The sequence below is a fragment of the Heptranchias perlo genome, chromosome 7, assembly GCF_035084215.1.
Source record: "Heptranchias perlo isolate sHepPer1 chromosome 7, sHepPer1.hap1, whole genome shotgun sequence".
Lineage (NCBI taxonomy): Eukaryota > Metazoa > Chordata > Chondrichthyes > Hexanchiformes > Hexanchidae > Heptranchias > Heptranchias perlo.
The window spans coordinates 44,629,315-44,645,617 of record NC_090331.1 but is presented as its reverse complement, the minus strand read 5'-3'; positions in this window follow the sequence as shown (position 1 = coordinate 44,645,617).

Sequence of the window (16,303 nt, the reverse complement as noted above, 5' to 3'; positions counted from 1 at the left end):
GTGGATAGACTGGAGAAGCTGGGGTTGTTTTCCTTAGAGCAGAAAAGGTTGGGAGGACATTTGATAGAAGCGTTCAAAATCATGAAGGGTTTAGATAAAGTAAATAAAGAGAAACTGTTCCCATTGGCAGAAGGGTCGAGAATCAGTGGACACAGATTTAAGGTGTTTCGCAAAAGAACCAAGGCGACATGAGGAAAAACTCTTTTACGCAGCGAGTAGTTATGATCTGGAATGCGCTGCCTGAAAGGGTAGGAGAAGCAGATTCAACTGTGAGTTTCAAAAAGGAATTGGATCAAGGTATGAAGGGAAAAAAATAGCAGGGCTACAGGGAAAGACCGGGAGAATGGGACTAACTGGATTGCTCTTAGATAGAGCCAGCACAGACTCGATGGACTGTGCTGTAACCATTCTATGATTCTATGATGCATAGAAACATAGAAACATGGAAAATAGGAGCAGGAGTAGATCATTTGGCCCTTCGAGCCTTCTCTGCCATTCAATATGATCATGGCTGATCCTCTATCTCAATTCCATATTCCCGCTCTCTTCCCATATCCCTTAATACCTTTTGTGTCTAGAACTCTATCTAACTCCTTCTTAAATATATTCAGTGACTTGGACTCCACAGCCAGAGAATTCCACAGGTTCATCACCCTCTGGGTGAAGACATTTCTCCTCATCTCAGTCCTAAATGTCCTACCCAGTATCCTGAGACTGTGACCCCTTGTTCTGGATTCCCCCAGCAAGGGGAAACATCCTCCCTGCATCCAGTCTGTCTAGCCCTGTCAGAATTTTATATGTTTTAATGAGATCTCCTCTCATTCTTCTAAACTCGAGTGAATACAGGCCGAATCGACCCAATCTCTCCTCATACAACAGTCCTGCCATCCCAGGAATAAGTCTGGTGAACCGTCGCTGCACTCCCACTATGGCAAGTATATCCTTTCTTAGGTAAGGAGACCAAAATTGCACACAATGCTCCAGGTGTGATCTCACCAAGGCCCTGTATAACTGCAGTAAGACATCCTTGCTCCTATACTCAAATCCTCTTGCAATGAAGGCCAACATACCATTTGCTTTCCTAACTGCTTGCTGCACCTGCATGTTTGCTTTCAGTGACTGGTGTACAAGGACATCCAGGTCCCTTTGTATATCAACATTCCCCAATCTATCACCATTTAAATAATATTCTGTTTTTCTTTCCAAAGTGGATAATTTCACATTTATCCACATTATACTGCATTTGCCATGTATTTGCCCACTCACTCAACTTGTCTAAATCGCCTTGAAGCCTCTTTGCATCCTCCTCACAACTCACGATCCCACCTAGTTTTGTGTTGTCAGCAAACTTGAAAATATATTTGGTTCCCTCATCCAAATCATTGATATATATTGTGAATAGCTGGGGTCCAAGCACTGATCCCTACAGTACCCCACTAGTCACTGCCTGTCAACCCGAAAAAGACCCATTTATTCCTACTCTCTGTTTCCTGTCTGTTAACCAATTTTCAATCCATGCCAATATATTCTCCCCAATCCCATGTGCTTTAATTTTGCACACTAACCTCTTATGTGGGACTTTATCAAAGGCCTTCTGAAAATCTAAATACATCACATCCACTGGTTCTCCCTTATCTATTCTACCAGTTACATCCTGAAAAAACTCCAGTAAGTTTGTCAAACATGATTTCCCTTTCATAAATCCATGTTGACTTTGTCCAATCCTGTTGATATTTTCTAAGTGTCCTGTTATCACATCCTTTATAATATACTCTAGCATTTTCCCTACTACTGATGTTAGTCTGTAGTTCCCTGTTTTCTCTCTCCTTTTTTAAATAGTGGGATTACATTTGCCATCCTCCAATCTGCAGGAACTGTTCCATAATCTATAGAATTTTGGAAAATGACAACGAATGCATCCACTATTTCCATGGCTACCTCTTTTAGTACACTGGGATGCAGATTATCAGGCCCTGGGGATGTATCGGCTTTCAGTCCCATTAATTTCTCCAGCACTATTTTTTTTACTAATACTAATTTCCTTTAATTCCTCCTTCTCACTAGTCCCTTGGTTCCCTAGCATTTCTGGGAAGTTATTTGTGTCCTCTACTGTAAAGAGGGAACCAAAGTATTTGTTTAATTGCTCTGCCATTTCATGATTTCTATGATTTATCAGAGGGCTATCTAGTGTTCTGTTAACCATATGCAAGTACCATATATATTATTTACCCCCCTCAGAATTATAAGATGAAAATATTCATCTCCAAAAATGAGCCTGGTTAACAACTAAAAAAACATTAAGTAAAGAAATTCAGCAACTAAATCTTAAAATAATGTGATAAAAAGAAATAACCATTCCACTCTCCTGGTAGTGTGCAGGAAAGATGGGTTATGCCAACACTAGAACCATATTGAAACTACTACACTCAACTTCATGTCCAAACAATTTTGAGGTTTCCTTAACTTTGTGGATATCTTCAAGTAGGAATAACAATGGGTAAGCTGGGACTAATAACAGGAGCAGTAGATGGTAACTTCTCAGGTTCGGTTTCAACACTGTGAGAATTCACAACTTTCTTTGGGAACTATCCTGGAGACTTCACACCAGAATCAGAAGCATGAACAACATCCTGGGAAGTGGTTAGTTTGTTATATACAAATATGGACAAAACATCTGTAGCTTTCTGAGGAGCTGTAACAGCTACTTTCCAAGGTGGAATGGGTATTGATGGTAGCTCATACGCAACATTGGCCCGTAAATTGCTCTGAAAGGTGAACCAACAGTGATCACCGCTTATGAGATTTAAATTCATCCACTAAATTATGGCGTTCTTTTTGGCGGCAACTTCTTTGAAATCCAAGTTCAAAATACAGCAGCGCTCTTTCCCGAGCTGTGTGAGCGGTGAAAGGATCGCTACGTTCCCATAACCAATCAGTTTGAAGCAAGCCATGTTGTGAGAACCAGGAAGTGAAACTCAATTGACAAACCGCACAGACCAGGAAGTGCTCAATAAGGTTAGTAAATGTACAATAAAATAAGATAGAGAAAGTGAAATAAAGAGAGGGTAGGATTTAAAGACTAAGATAAAAGAAACAGAAAGAAAAAGTAAAAGAATATATATTTTTTAACAAAAATTTTAAATGTGCAAAAACTATTAAAATCAGGAATAATGAGAGTCCACATTTTGAAAGTGCCAGAGAGGTTGTTTGGCAGTCATTAATACTTATCACGTCGTTAAAAGTTAGTTTAGACCTAAAAAACTCAGCGTACCTTTTTTGTGGTGAGATTAGTTAGTTTCCAGCTGGGCAGGAGAACAAGTTGGCGCTAGTCCACTGATTGCAGCCGGCGAGGTCCCTTTAACACGAAGCTTTCACATTACCAGTGAATCAGGAAGAGCAAGTTCCAGATTTCTGCATTTGACTACATATGTGCGATCGCTGGAATTTTGCTCTTCGATTTGCCCATTAATAACAGTGAGCGCTGTGAGGCTCACTCTTATTTTATGAGTAATTCTCGGCCCATTATCATTTGATACATCAAAGACAGTAGATCGTAATTGATCTTTATGATGCTTCCACAGCAAACTATCACCGGAACTAAAAACGTAACAGCTTCTATCTTCTGTTCAATAAGACCAACACTCCACTTTTTCATATTCCCACTGAAATCAAGACATAATTCTCCTTCTCCCAAGCAATATTGCTTCGAAGTTGGCGATCCAGCATTAGGAAGCTTCCTTCTCGACATGATGTTTCCAAGTCAGGTTTAAAAATATCAAAACCAGAACAGCATGTAACTTCCTCCCAGTGAATAACTCAGCAGGTGTCATATCGGTAACTGTATGAGACGTCATATGATAATTCCAAAGAATGTACGTACAACCTTCTCAATCATCCATTTGACTGCGGGTGTCCGGGTGGATAAGAATATGAGGCACACCATTCTTATTCAAAAATTGAGAAAAATTGTATGGCTGAAAAGGTGGTAAGTTGTCAGAGACCAGTCAGGAATCCATGTCAGGCAAATAAATATCAGAACAATCATTGTCATTGTATCTGTTGGTGACATCAGAACCACTTTGAATCATTTAGAATAAGTTAAAAAATGTCTGCATCTTCAGCTTGGCGGAATCAACACAAATACCTCTCTATGGTTTTGTTGGCCATTGCCAAGTATTAGTTTCCACAAGGTTTATAGTTAAATTGATCTGACAGATTTGATACTCATGAACATCTTCTATGTTGTTATCTAGGGAAGGCTACCACATGTGCATTCTAGCTAATTCTTTCATTCTTACTATAACCATGATGATCAGCATATAATTCCTGGATCATACAGTTTTGGAATTTAGGTGGAATAACAACACGAAGTCTGTGAAGAAAACACCCACCTTCGATCGACAATTCATCTCAATGTCTACAAGATAATCATAGTTCTGCTGGCAAAACTCCATCATCAGGCCAGCCATTCACCACATGATACATAACACGGGATAGTACACGATTGTGTGTGATGGCATTATGTATGTCATTAACCGTGGTGGGAAGTAAGTTCAGCTGATCAGTAAACTATTTATTGATGGTCAATACGTGAACCTGATACAGGTAGGCGGGTCAAAAAATCTTGCATTGGCATTCAATTTTGATGGCTTAAACTTGATGTTGTGTTGATAAGATAATGACTAAATAGCCCATCTTTAAATTCTCATCGAAGATAAAACAGGAAATCCTCGGTTCTCAGAGAATGTGAAAGCTAAAAATTTATGATCAGTACACAAAAAGAAACAATGCCAAATGGGTAAGTGTGAAATTTTATTACTCCAAATATGACTGCAAGGAAGTTAGAGTAAGGGAGGCAAGTGCTTTTAATCCAAGCACCTCCACATAAGCCAGGACTATTCATCAACAGAAAGGGATATCACTCGATCAACGCGCAGCTCGTTTGTGACCACCGCAAAAAATTTCTTCATGTGTGCGCCAGATTCTCTGGCAGCTGCCATGATTCGTTCATTCTGAGGGAATGCAACATCCCGCCCCTCTTCCATGCACCGAACAGCCTTAAGGGCTGGCTCCTCGGGGACAAGGGATACCCCCTGGACACGTGGCAGATGACACCTCTGAGGAACCCCATCAGCGAGGAACAACATCGATGCAACAACAGCCACATCGCCACCAGGTCTGTAATTGAACATGCGATAGGGCTGCTGAAGATGCAATTTCAGTGCCTCGTTCGTTCTGGGGGAGCGCTTCAATACGCACCAGCAAGAGTGAGTTGCACTATAGTAGTGCGTTGCGTCTTGCACAACATGGGGTAACAGAGAGGGGTACTGGTTGATGAGGACCCATGCCCTCATCCGCATCCACATCTGCCATTCACAGTGAGGAAGAGGAACAGCAGCAGGAAGAGGAGAAGGAGGAGGAGGAGGAACCCATGGGCAAAGCAGTGGCTCACCTGGCTGCTCGTGAGGCCAGGGATTCACTCGTGTGAACGGTTCTCATAAGATCAGAAAGTGAGAATAGTCCAGTCCTCACACCACCTGGAAAGGGCAGCAACAACACCAGCACCCACCCACCCCCTGCACCTGCACAAAACAGTCCAGCAACTACACATACACCCACTGTAAAGTCACCCACAGGGTGGCATCAAGTGTCACCGTTCATGATGAAGCACATGATAGGGCGCTATCACAAAAGGCAGTCAAGAATGGGCAAGACGTGGGAGTAGTGGTGAGAATGATAACATTTAATGTGACTTTAACAAAAACCAAATATAAATGAAAAACATTGTCAGTCTATCAGACACTCTTGTGCATACCCTTTGTGAACACAAATCCTTAGTCTTTCTCTTCCTACTACTTCTACGTGGTGCATCCCCTGTGACTGCAGCAGGGGTAATGGCAGGTTGCTCATGTCCATGCCCGGACTGCTTAGATGCTTTCGGCCAACACGCTCTGGGTTTTGGAGCCTGTGAGGCCCCTCCTAAGACTGCTTCACCTGCACCTGCGCAGGGGCAGACTCGACCACCAGGAGAGCAGGTAGCATTGTGACTACTGGTTGAGAGGGGCAGCGGGTGAGACATGGGAGCGCTTTGAGTGGTGTCCCCACTTCCATATTCCCTTTCGCCATCATCCCACCCCTGAACCAGGCCCACATCACTCCCACCACCCTGCTGGAGAACAGTTTGGAGGACATGTATGATGGCCTTGGAAGCCCAGTTGTAAAGTTTCTGTCTGCCTGTTTAAGGTGGAAGAATGTTGTTCACCTTAAGTCCGAACGGCCATTGTCAGGGCCTGAATGGGCAAATCTGTGAGCCATGCTTGAAGCTCAACGGAGGCTAGCTTTCTCGCCACCTCAGACATTTCCGCAGTTACCTGCAACACCATCTCAGACATTTCCGCAGTTACCTGCGGCACTATCTCAGACAGTTCCTCACGTCCCTGTAACACTATCTCAGTGATTCCCTCATGTACATGTGCCACCATTCCATTCATGCAGGAGTTGGACTCCTCCATCCTTGCCGCTATTGTGGAGAGTGTGCTTGGCACCCGTTCCAGTACCTAGCAAATGTGCTACTGTCCCTAGAACATTCTCCTTTTAAAGGATGGCCCATGGGGTTCAGCATCTGCATCCAGCTGAGCAGAGCGTGGAAAGGAGTGCGCCCACTGACATGGACTCTCCACAGCTGCCCCTGCCACCAGTGTCTGCTCGTGCTCACTTGTGTGTCGTGACTCATCTAGGTGCCAACCCAACTAACTGACTACCGAGGTGTGAGTATCTGCGCTGGTGGATGACTCACTAAGATGTGACAGTACATCCTCAGAGGCCGAGAGCTCCTCTGAGGAATCGCCCCCTCCCATCACTGCAGTTGTTGAGAGGCCTGTAAGAGAACAGAAGGCAATATTAAGCATCATCACCGATGTGTCATGTTGCAGTGAGCATAATGAGGTGTTCAAAATGCCAATCATTGTTAACATCAATTCATGTTGTGTGTGATGAATGTTAAAGTTGTGTCACCAGACATTTGTGGGGTGCCAGACTCGACGTCCCTGAAGGACAGGCACTCGAGGGTGCAGCTGATCTCCAGGGCCTCCTCTTCCGCCTCTGTGAGGACCACTATTTGTTGTGGCCCCCCCCTCCCCCCACTCCAGTCCTCGCCCTCTCACGTGCATTTTGCACTCTCTTCTAGAAGGGGAGAAAGTACAGATGTGTGAGCAAGTGAGGGTGAAATGGTCAGCCGATGAATGCATTGTTTGGGTGAGGCTGACCGTGAAAGAGGTGCATCAGAGGGTCAGTATGAAACAGAGACATCAGATTGGATCAGGATTGGGGTGAGTGGTAGTGATGGGGTCACAAATGGGAGATGAGGAAGTGCTCAGGAAGTGAAGGTAAGTTGAGGATGAGCCTTAAGTGAGTGTGAGGAGTGATGTGATGGAGTAATGTTGGCAGTGCAGAATGAATTGTGGGAGTGGGGGGGTTGATGTGCACCATGGAATCAGTAAGTGTACTCACTTTTGTTAACCTAGTTAGGTCATTGCAACTCTTCCTGCACTGGACCCAAGTGTGGGATATGTTGCTCCTGCTGGTGACCTCCTCTGCCACCTCGAGCCAGGCCTTCTTGGTGGCAGAGGCAGGGCACTCCCTCCTGTCGGCCGGGTAAAATAGTTCCCTCTTCTTCTTCACCCCGGCCAGTAGCACCTGAGGTGAGGCATCGCTGAACCTTGGAGCTGCCTTGTCCCTGTGCTGCTCCATTGTGTCTTCTTGCTCCAGCAAAATCCATTGGAGCAATGGCCCTTTAAATCTAGATGCTCCAGCTGACAGCAGGTCATGCGGGTGTGCAGTCCGCTCACTGCGCATCTTTCAGACGGCAAACCCGGAAACAAGATTAACGGCCACCAATTAAGTCGCGATCGCGTGGGGAACGGTAAGATTTTATTAGTCACGTTTGCTGCATGCACATTGCCCCGCCCCACTGCCATCCTGCCGCCCCTTTAAAATCATGCCCAAAATGATGACTTCAGTAAGCATGAGGAGGTGAAGTTCAGTAGTCAGGATTTTGGATGGGAGGGGCTTGAGTGAGCAGATGGCGGGCTTCATGGACTAGATGAGTGAGCTGAGGGACGAGTAAGCGATGATGGAAAATCTGCAAAGAATGGGTAAGGTAAGGAAACAGTTGGGTGGAGGGCAATGGGAGAGATGGGAGTGGTCAAGCTGGTAAAATGGTCAGTGGCTACACTGTGGATGACCTTGATTTTGGACATGAGTTCCTTGTATTTTGAATCAGAGGTGAGGATGGGAGGGGAGGTGGGGTGGGGGCGTTGAGGAGGTGGTTTGTGGTGGAGAAGAGGAGTTTGAAGTTGTTCCTGCTCTCCAGGATAATCTTGGAGCAATAAACAATTTTAGCCAAGGAGAGGCAGCAACAGTACAACTGGAGGTAGCCGAGCCAGGCCTGATGGCGGACAGCCTGGCCACCTGAATGCTAAGTGTGCTCAAGCTTACAGCCTGTTGATTTAAGGATGTAGTGTATGGTGATGTACTAAGGGGAATGGTGAATAAGAGAATGTGAGGAACTTTTTTTTATTCATTCATGGGATGTGGGCATCGCTGGCAAGGCCAGCATTTATTGCCCATCCCTAATTGCCCTTGAGAAGGTGGTGGTGAGCCGCCTTCTTGAACAGCTACAGTCCGTGTGGTGAAGGTTTTCCCACAGTGCTCATAGGTAGGGAGTTCCAGGATTTTGACCCAGCGACGATGAAAGAATGGCAATATATTTCCAAGTCAGGATGGTGTGTGACTTGGAGGGCAACGTGCAGGTGGTGTTGTTCCCATGTGCCTGCTGCCCTTGTCCTTCTAGGTGGTAGAGGTCGCGGGTTTGGGAGGTGCTGTCGAAGAAGCCTTGGCAAGTTGCTGCAATGCATCTTGTAGATGGTACACACTGCAGCCACGGTGCGCTGGTGGTGGAAGGAGTGAATGTTTAAGGTGGTGGATGGGGTGCCAATCAAGCAGGCTGCTTTGTCCTGGATGGTATCCAGCTTCTTGAGTGTTGTTGGAGCTGCACTCATCCAAGCAAGTGGAGAGTATTCCATCACACTCCTGATTATGCCTTGTAGATAGTGGAAAGGCTTTGGGGAGTCAGAAGGTGAATCACTCACTGTAGAATACCCAGTCTCTGGCCTGCTCTTGTAGCCACAGTATTTATGTGGCTGGTCCAGTTTAGTTTCTGGTCAATGGTGACCCCCAGATGTTGATGTTGGGGGATTCGATGATGGTAATGCCGTTGAATGTCAAGGGGAGGTGGTTAGAGTCTCTCTTGTTGGAGATGATCATTTTCTGGCACTTGTCTGGCGTGAATGTTACTTGCCGCTTATCAGCCCAAGCCCGGATGTTGTCCACTGAAGGAGAAGGCAAGATAGTTATGGAGAAAATCACCAGACAATCAATGTTATCACAGATAGGTGAGAAGCGATAGAGGTCAGAGGTTGAGAAGGCACTAGAGGGAGGATTTAAGGTAGTTTTTCCCAGAATGAAAAGTGATCGTAGAGGGACTGGGTACTAGGGGCTATTGGCAGCCAGAAGGATATATAGGAGAGTGAAGATTTTTAAAATGGTCACATTTATATAGTGCGTTATCACATCATCAAAATATATCAAATGTTAATTGCCTTTGGAGTGGAATGAACTCCAAAATAATAACGATAATCAATAGTAACATACATCGGATTTGATTTTCAGATTTAATTTCTTTTGCGATGATCCAGACAAATTTAGAAAAGTGTGACACAAAATACAACATCATTCTAACATGATTCCGAACCAAAAATATAAATGATGCAATCAAAATACTTTCAGAAACAAAATCAGACTGTTGGGTGACAATGGCCTGAAATTATATGGATAGTAATGGATGCAACAACATTTGAATCCTCAAACAAATTCATTTTTGTGCAACTATTCCATTATGATGCAGTTTATAGGGTTCAATTTTGTCCTCTTTTCACTTTTTCGATGGTGGCAGGTTACAATGGCAGACATTTATTTACTCAACAGTTCATTCAGTTGATCCATACTGACATCTGCATTGAAAAATAAATTATTCTGATGAAATCACTGGATGTTTATTGAGTGATAATCAATAGTTAATTACTGAGAACTAACACGATAAGTCTATATTTCCATAACATTAAAGATGGTTCAATATTGGATTTTGATTTTGAGTTACCGGCTGAAATAATTTTTCATCCAATATTGCAGATTTAGACTAGGATTTTGGGGTTGATTATGTAACATTCAATAATTGACATCATTGCACAACACAGCACCTCAATTCTATTTTGACAGTCACAAAAAAGCTTTACTTTGCAAAAAGGTTCAAATTGAGCTCATTCAAGAAGCTGAGTATTAACAGAGGAATCTTGCAATAAAAGATTCCAATGCCAAACATAGCAGTTGTTAGAAATAATTTTTTATCTCTGTGTTGTTGAGACTGAAGATAAGAAAAAGCATTGTAACACTTACTGCAGTATGAACTTGCAATGATCCCCAACATGTCAACAGAATAATGGAGTTTTCACTGCAACCTATTCCTGGCTGTTCCATTTGCTCCTAGGTATAGCAGACATAGGAGACTGCATCCACTACCTCCTCCCATGCAGCTTGCACCTGGCATTTAACAGATGGATGCCCTTTGGCACGAAACAGGACCACCATCGTTCAGTGCATTTCCTGTAGCAACACCTGTGACTTGTTACTAAAGGATGGAGTCGTTATCACCACCCTCATTGCATATACAATGCTATCAATTTAGTTGGTCCCTTCAGCCTCCAGCAGAATAATTGCAGATAACTCCCTTTTAAAGACAAGCAACAGCCCTTTAAGAGCTGCTGGTTTTCCCAATTTTGCAACTGATAGCCAACTAGCTTTTGAGCAAGACTCCCTGCACATGTTTTCCATGCACAAAAAGTCTATTGAAATGAAGAGGAGGAGCTTGCCTCTATAAATTAGACAAAGCCAATCCTCGCCCTACTGACGCTGGTGTACCTGTACTACGGGCAAGTGGAGCATCAATTTTTCTGGACTTGCAACAACGTATTAAAAACATCACATTTGGGTTGAATTCACTACATAACAACCTGTGACTATGCAGTACATTACCGAGTGGTAGCATGCAGGTTTAAGATGGAAACTTCCTATCCCATAAATGTCCAATCTTAACTAGGTTTTTCTGGAAAAGCAAGGAAAGAAAAAATAGGTCAATTCAACCTGATCTCACACCATTGGCAGAACATGGGAGCAGGTCCCCTATCTGCCAAAGTAATTGTATCTGGCAAGGGGGGGGGGGGTTAATAGGAAGAGAAAATAACTTGCATTAAAAGGAGAAATATACAAATAAAAACAAAGAGGCATCCAAACAAAAAAGACTAGCACATTTAAAAATAATGATGTGGAGATGCCGGTGATGGACTGGGGTGGACAAATGTAAGGAATCTTACAACACCAGGTTATAGTCCAACAAATTTATTTTAAAATCACAAGCTTTCGGAGATTATCTCCTTCGTCAGATGATTGAATGAAAAGGTTCTCAAATTGCATATCTTATACGATGTTGGGACAGCATCACACCAATCAAAAGGTGTCGTTGTTATTCAAACAGGCCAGTCACGGAGAACAGCACGTCCCAGTACACTCGATATACATTGTGTCTTTTACACAGGCAGGCAGAAAGAAACTCAAAATGGCAGAAAGAGAGAGAGAGAGAATTTTAAAAAACATATAAATTTTTTCCCCCTTTTTGCTGGTGGGGTTACGTGTAGCGTGACATGAACCCAAGATCCCGGTTGAGGCCGTCCTCATGGGTGCGGAACTTGGCTATCAACTTCTGTTCGACGATTTTGCGTTGTCGTGTGTCTCGAAGGCCGCCTTGGAGAACGCTTACCCGAAGATCGGTGGCTGAATGTCCTTGACTGCTAAAGTGTTCCCCGACTGGGAGGGAACCCTCCTGTTTGGCGATTGTTGCGCGGTGTCCGTTCATCCGTTGTCGCAGCGTCTGCATGGTCTCGCCAATGTACCATGCTTTCCTGCAACGTATGAGGTAAACAACGTTGGCCGAGTCACAGGAGTATGAACCATGTACCTGGTGGGTGGTGTCCTCTCGTGTGATGGTGGTATCCGTGTCGATGATCTGGCATGTCTTGCAGAGGTTGCTGTGGCAGGGTTGTGTGGTGTCGTGGACGCTGTTCTCCTGAAAACTGGGTAACTTGCTGCGAACGATGGTCTGTTTGAGGTTGGGTGGCTGTTTAAAGGCGAGCAGTGGAGGCGTGGGGATGGCCTTAGCGAGGTGTTCGTCGTCATCGATGACATGTTGAAGGCTGCGGAGAACATGGTGTAGTTTCTCCGCTCCAGGGAAGTACTGGACGACGAAGGGTACTCTGTTGGTTGCGTCCCGTGTTTGTCTTCTGAGGAGGTCTATGCGATTCTTCGCTGTGGCCCGTCGGAACTGTCGATCGACAAGTCGAGCCTCATATCCCGTTCTTACGAGGGCGTCTTTCAGCGTCTGTAGGTGTCCATCGCGTTCCTCCTCGTCTGAGCAGATCCTGTGTATTCGTAGGGCCTGTCCATAGGGGATGGCCTCTTTGACGTGGTTGGGGTGGAAGCTGGAAAAGTGGAGCATCGTGAGGTTGTCCGTGGGCTTGCGGTAGAGTGAGGTGCTGAGGTGCCCGTCTTTGATGGAGATTTGTGTGTCCAAGAAAGAAACCGATTCTGAGGAGTAGTCCATGGTGAGTTTGATGGTGGGATGGAACTTGTTGATGTTATCATGTAGTCTCTTCAGTGATTCTTCGCCGTGGGTCCATAGGAAGAAAATGTCGTCGATGTATCTGGTGTATAGCGTTGGTTGGAGGTCCTGTGCAGTGAAGAAGTCGTGCTCGAACTTGTGCATGAAAATGTTGGCGTATTGGGGTGCGAATTTGGTCCCCATGGCTGTTCCATGTGTTTGGGTAAAGAACTGGTTATTGAAGGTGAAGACATTGTGATCCAGGATGAAGCGGATGAGTTGTAGGATGGCGTCTGGAGATTGGCTGTTGTTGGTGTTGAGTACTGAGGCTGTTGCAGCGATGCCGTCATCGTGGGGGATACTGGTGTATAGTGCCGAGACGTCCATCGTGGTGAGAAGTGTTCCTGGTTCAACTGGTCCGTGGGTGCTGAGTTTTTGTAGGAAGTCTGTAGTGTCGCGACAGAAGCTGGGGGTTCCCTGTACGATGGGTTTCAGGATGCCCTCGACGTATCCAGAGAGGTTCTCACACAGGGTTCCGTTGCCTGATACGATAGGACGTCCGGGTGTGTTGGCTTTGTGTATCTTTGGGAGGCAGTAGAAGTCTCCCACGCGGGGAGTACGTGGGATGAGAGTGCGTAGGATGCTTTGAAGGTCTGGATCGAAGGTCTTGATCAGTTTGTTGAGCTGGTGGGTGTGTTCTTTGGTCGGTCTTCGGGTAAGCGTTCTCCAAGGCGGCCTTCGAGACACACGACAACGCAAAATCGTCGAGCAGAAGTTGATAGCCAAGTTCCGCACCCATGAGGACGGCCTCAACCGGGATCTTGGGTTCATGTCACGCTACACGTAACCCCACCAGCAAAAAGGGGGAAAAAATTTATATGTTTTTTAAAATTCTCTCTCTCTCTCTTTCTGCCATTTTGAGTTTCTTTCTGCCTGCCTGTGTAAAAGACACAATGTATATCGAGTGTACTGGGACGTGCTGTTCTCCGTGACTGGCCTGTTTGAATAACAACGACACCTTTTGATTGGTGTGATGCTGTCCCAACATCGTATAAGATATGCAATTTGAGAACCTTTTCATTCAATCATCTGACGAAGGAGATAATCTCCGAAAGCTTGTGATTTTAAAATAAATTTGTTGGACTATAACCTGGTGTTGTAAGATTCCTTACATTTAAAAATAAAGTATAGGACTGATCTTTCTCTCCTGAAGCACGACCACAATGCCCGAACTTCTTATCAGGCATAATTAAAATATTACAAGAGCACACTAGGTGCAGGTGGGGCTGCTCTACAGGGTGAAGCCCAAAGGGAAGAGTCCGGATGCTCCTGGGACCTTAAATGGTTGTATGATCATGTCTGGTTTTCTTGAACTTTTACTAAGAATATATTGTTGGGGGTCTCGTGGAAATAGCTACTTAATGTTTTATGAGATGATAGAAAATGCTGACCTGCAACCTAAATGTTGAGATTTCTATGCCCCAGCGTTATCTCCTTATTGTATGGGAAATATGTTGTGCTCTGTAAAAGATCAACAGCATTCTGCAACAACCACAGAAGCAGTGCTCTGGAGCTGTGAAGGTCTGAACCTGTTTGGGTAATAATGATTTAGGTTTGGTAAACTGGAACTTTTGAAGCTCCATCTAGTGGTAGAAGTGCAGATGCAAGCACAATGTGACACCAAGGGCTCGATTTTACCGTCGGGTTTCCTGTGGGTTTCCAGCGGGGGGGCCCCGAAAATCCCGATATCCAGGCACGTGACCGGATCGCGCCTCGATCCCGCCCACGTCCGGGTTCCGCGCTGACGTGCGGGGGTGCTTGCGCAGCCCCCGCTGGTGGGAATCCCGCAGGCAATTAAAGCCAGCGGGATGCCACTTGAGTGTATTTACTTTGGTTGTTCAGGTCATTAACTGACCTGATTAAGGGACTGTGTGTGATTTTGGATAAACATGGGACTGTTTCACACACTGGGGGAAACAGTCCCAGTTGAAATGGACGTGTTGCAGCCGTCAGCCTGTGGCAGCTGCAAAGGTCCATTTGACAGGTGGGGTGGGGGGAGACCCTCAGCCATTGCAGGAGGCCGCTCTGTCACTTGGGACAAAGTTTGGCCTCCACCACCCTCCTCCTGATGGTCGAAGTCACCAACCTGCACACTTACGCCGGGGTCCGGAGACATGTACCTACATTGTGGACCCCCTCAGATGTACATCTTGCGGATGGGGGCCGCTGTAGCTGCAGTCATGACCTCCTCGGAGGGCGAACGGCATCACCAGCCTCACCAGCCTCGCCATCCACGCCGTCAACCTCTGACACGTGGAGCTCCACAACAGAGTGCTGTGACACATCCACCTGCACAACAGGAGGGAGGGCTACCGCAGAGAGAGATGCGTCGCAGAGGGCACTACCCTCGCCCCACGTTCCACAGACCGAGGCTCAGCCTCCTGTACCTCTCTGAGCAGCAGTGCACACGGAGGCTCAGAGTCACTCGACATGTAGCCGTGGACATCTGCAGCCTCTTTCATGCCGAGCTGCTCCTGGCTGGCCCCAGCACCATCTTCCTACCTGTCGCTGTCAAAGTCACCACTGCCCTCCCGAACTTCTGCTCCACAGCCTTCCAGGCTGCAACCGGGGACATCCCCGATGTCTCTCAGTCATCTGCGCAGAAGAACCCTGCAAATACACCTACACCCACTCTGCAGTGACACACTGGGTGGCATCAGTGGTGGGTCCTCATAGGGATACCCAGGAGCGGGCATTATTGCACAAACCGGACAGGATTCGCGAAGACGTGGCAGTAGTGGTGCCAATATAATGTGTGATGTGAGTTGTTCTTTAATTCAATAGAAGTAAGAACCATGACAATCCCTCAAACACCCTTGTGCATCCCCTTCATGCTCACGACACGTTTGCCTTACGCTGCCTACTGCACATATGTGATGCATGCCCTGTGGCTGCAGCACAGGTGGTGGCAGGTTGAGTGAGGCTGGCCGTGAGAGAGATGCACGAGAGGGTGACTATGGGATAGAGCCATGAGATTGTATGAGGATTGGGTCGCGTGGTAGTGGCAGGGTGAGTACTCGCGAGGTGAGTAGGTGCAGGTAAGTTGAGGATGAGGTTTGAGTGGGTATGAGGGGTCATGTGACAGAGTAGTGTTGGCAGTGCCGAAGGAGATGTGGGGTGGGGGCAGTGTTGTGGCAGGCGGAGTGTAGGGGAAAGACTACATGTTCTCACTGTTGCTGACCTACTGAGGTCATTGCAGCGCCTCCTGCACTGTATGCAGGTGGGCCATATGTTGGTGGCGCAGGTGACCCCCTCTGCCACCTCGAGCCAGGCCTTCTTGGTGGCAGAGGTGGGCCGCTTCCTCCTGCCCGCCGGGGGGAAGATCTCTGTCCTCCCCCTCCTCCTCACCCCATCTAATGATACCTGGGGTGAGGCATCATTAAACTGGGAGCAGCCTTCCCCCTGGGCTGCTCCATGATGTAATTTTTGCTGTTTGTGGCAGCATCTGTCAGTGGAGGACTGCCCCTTTAAATAGAG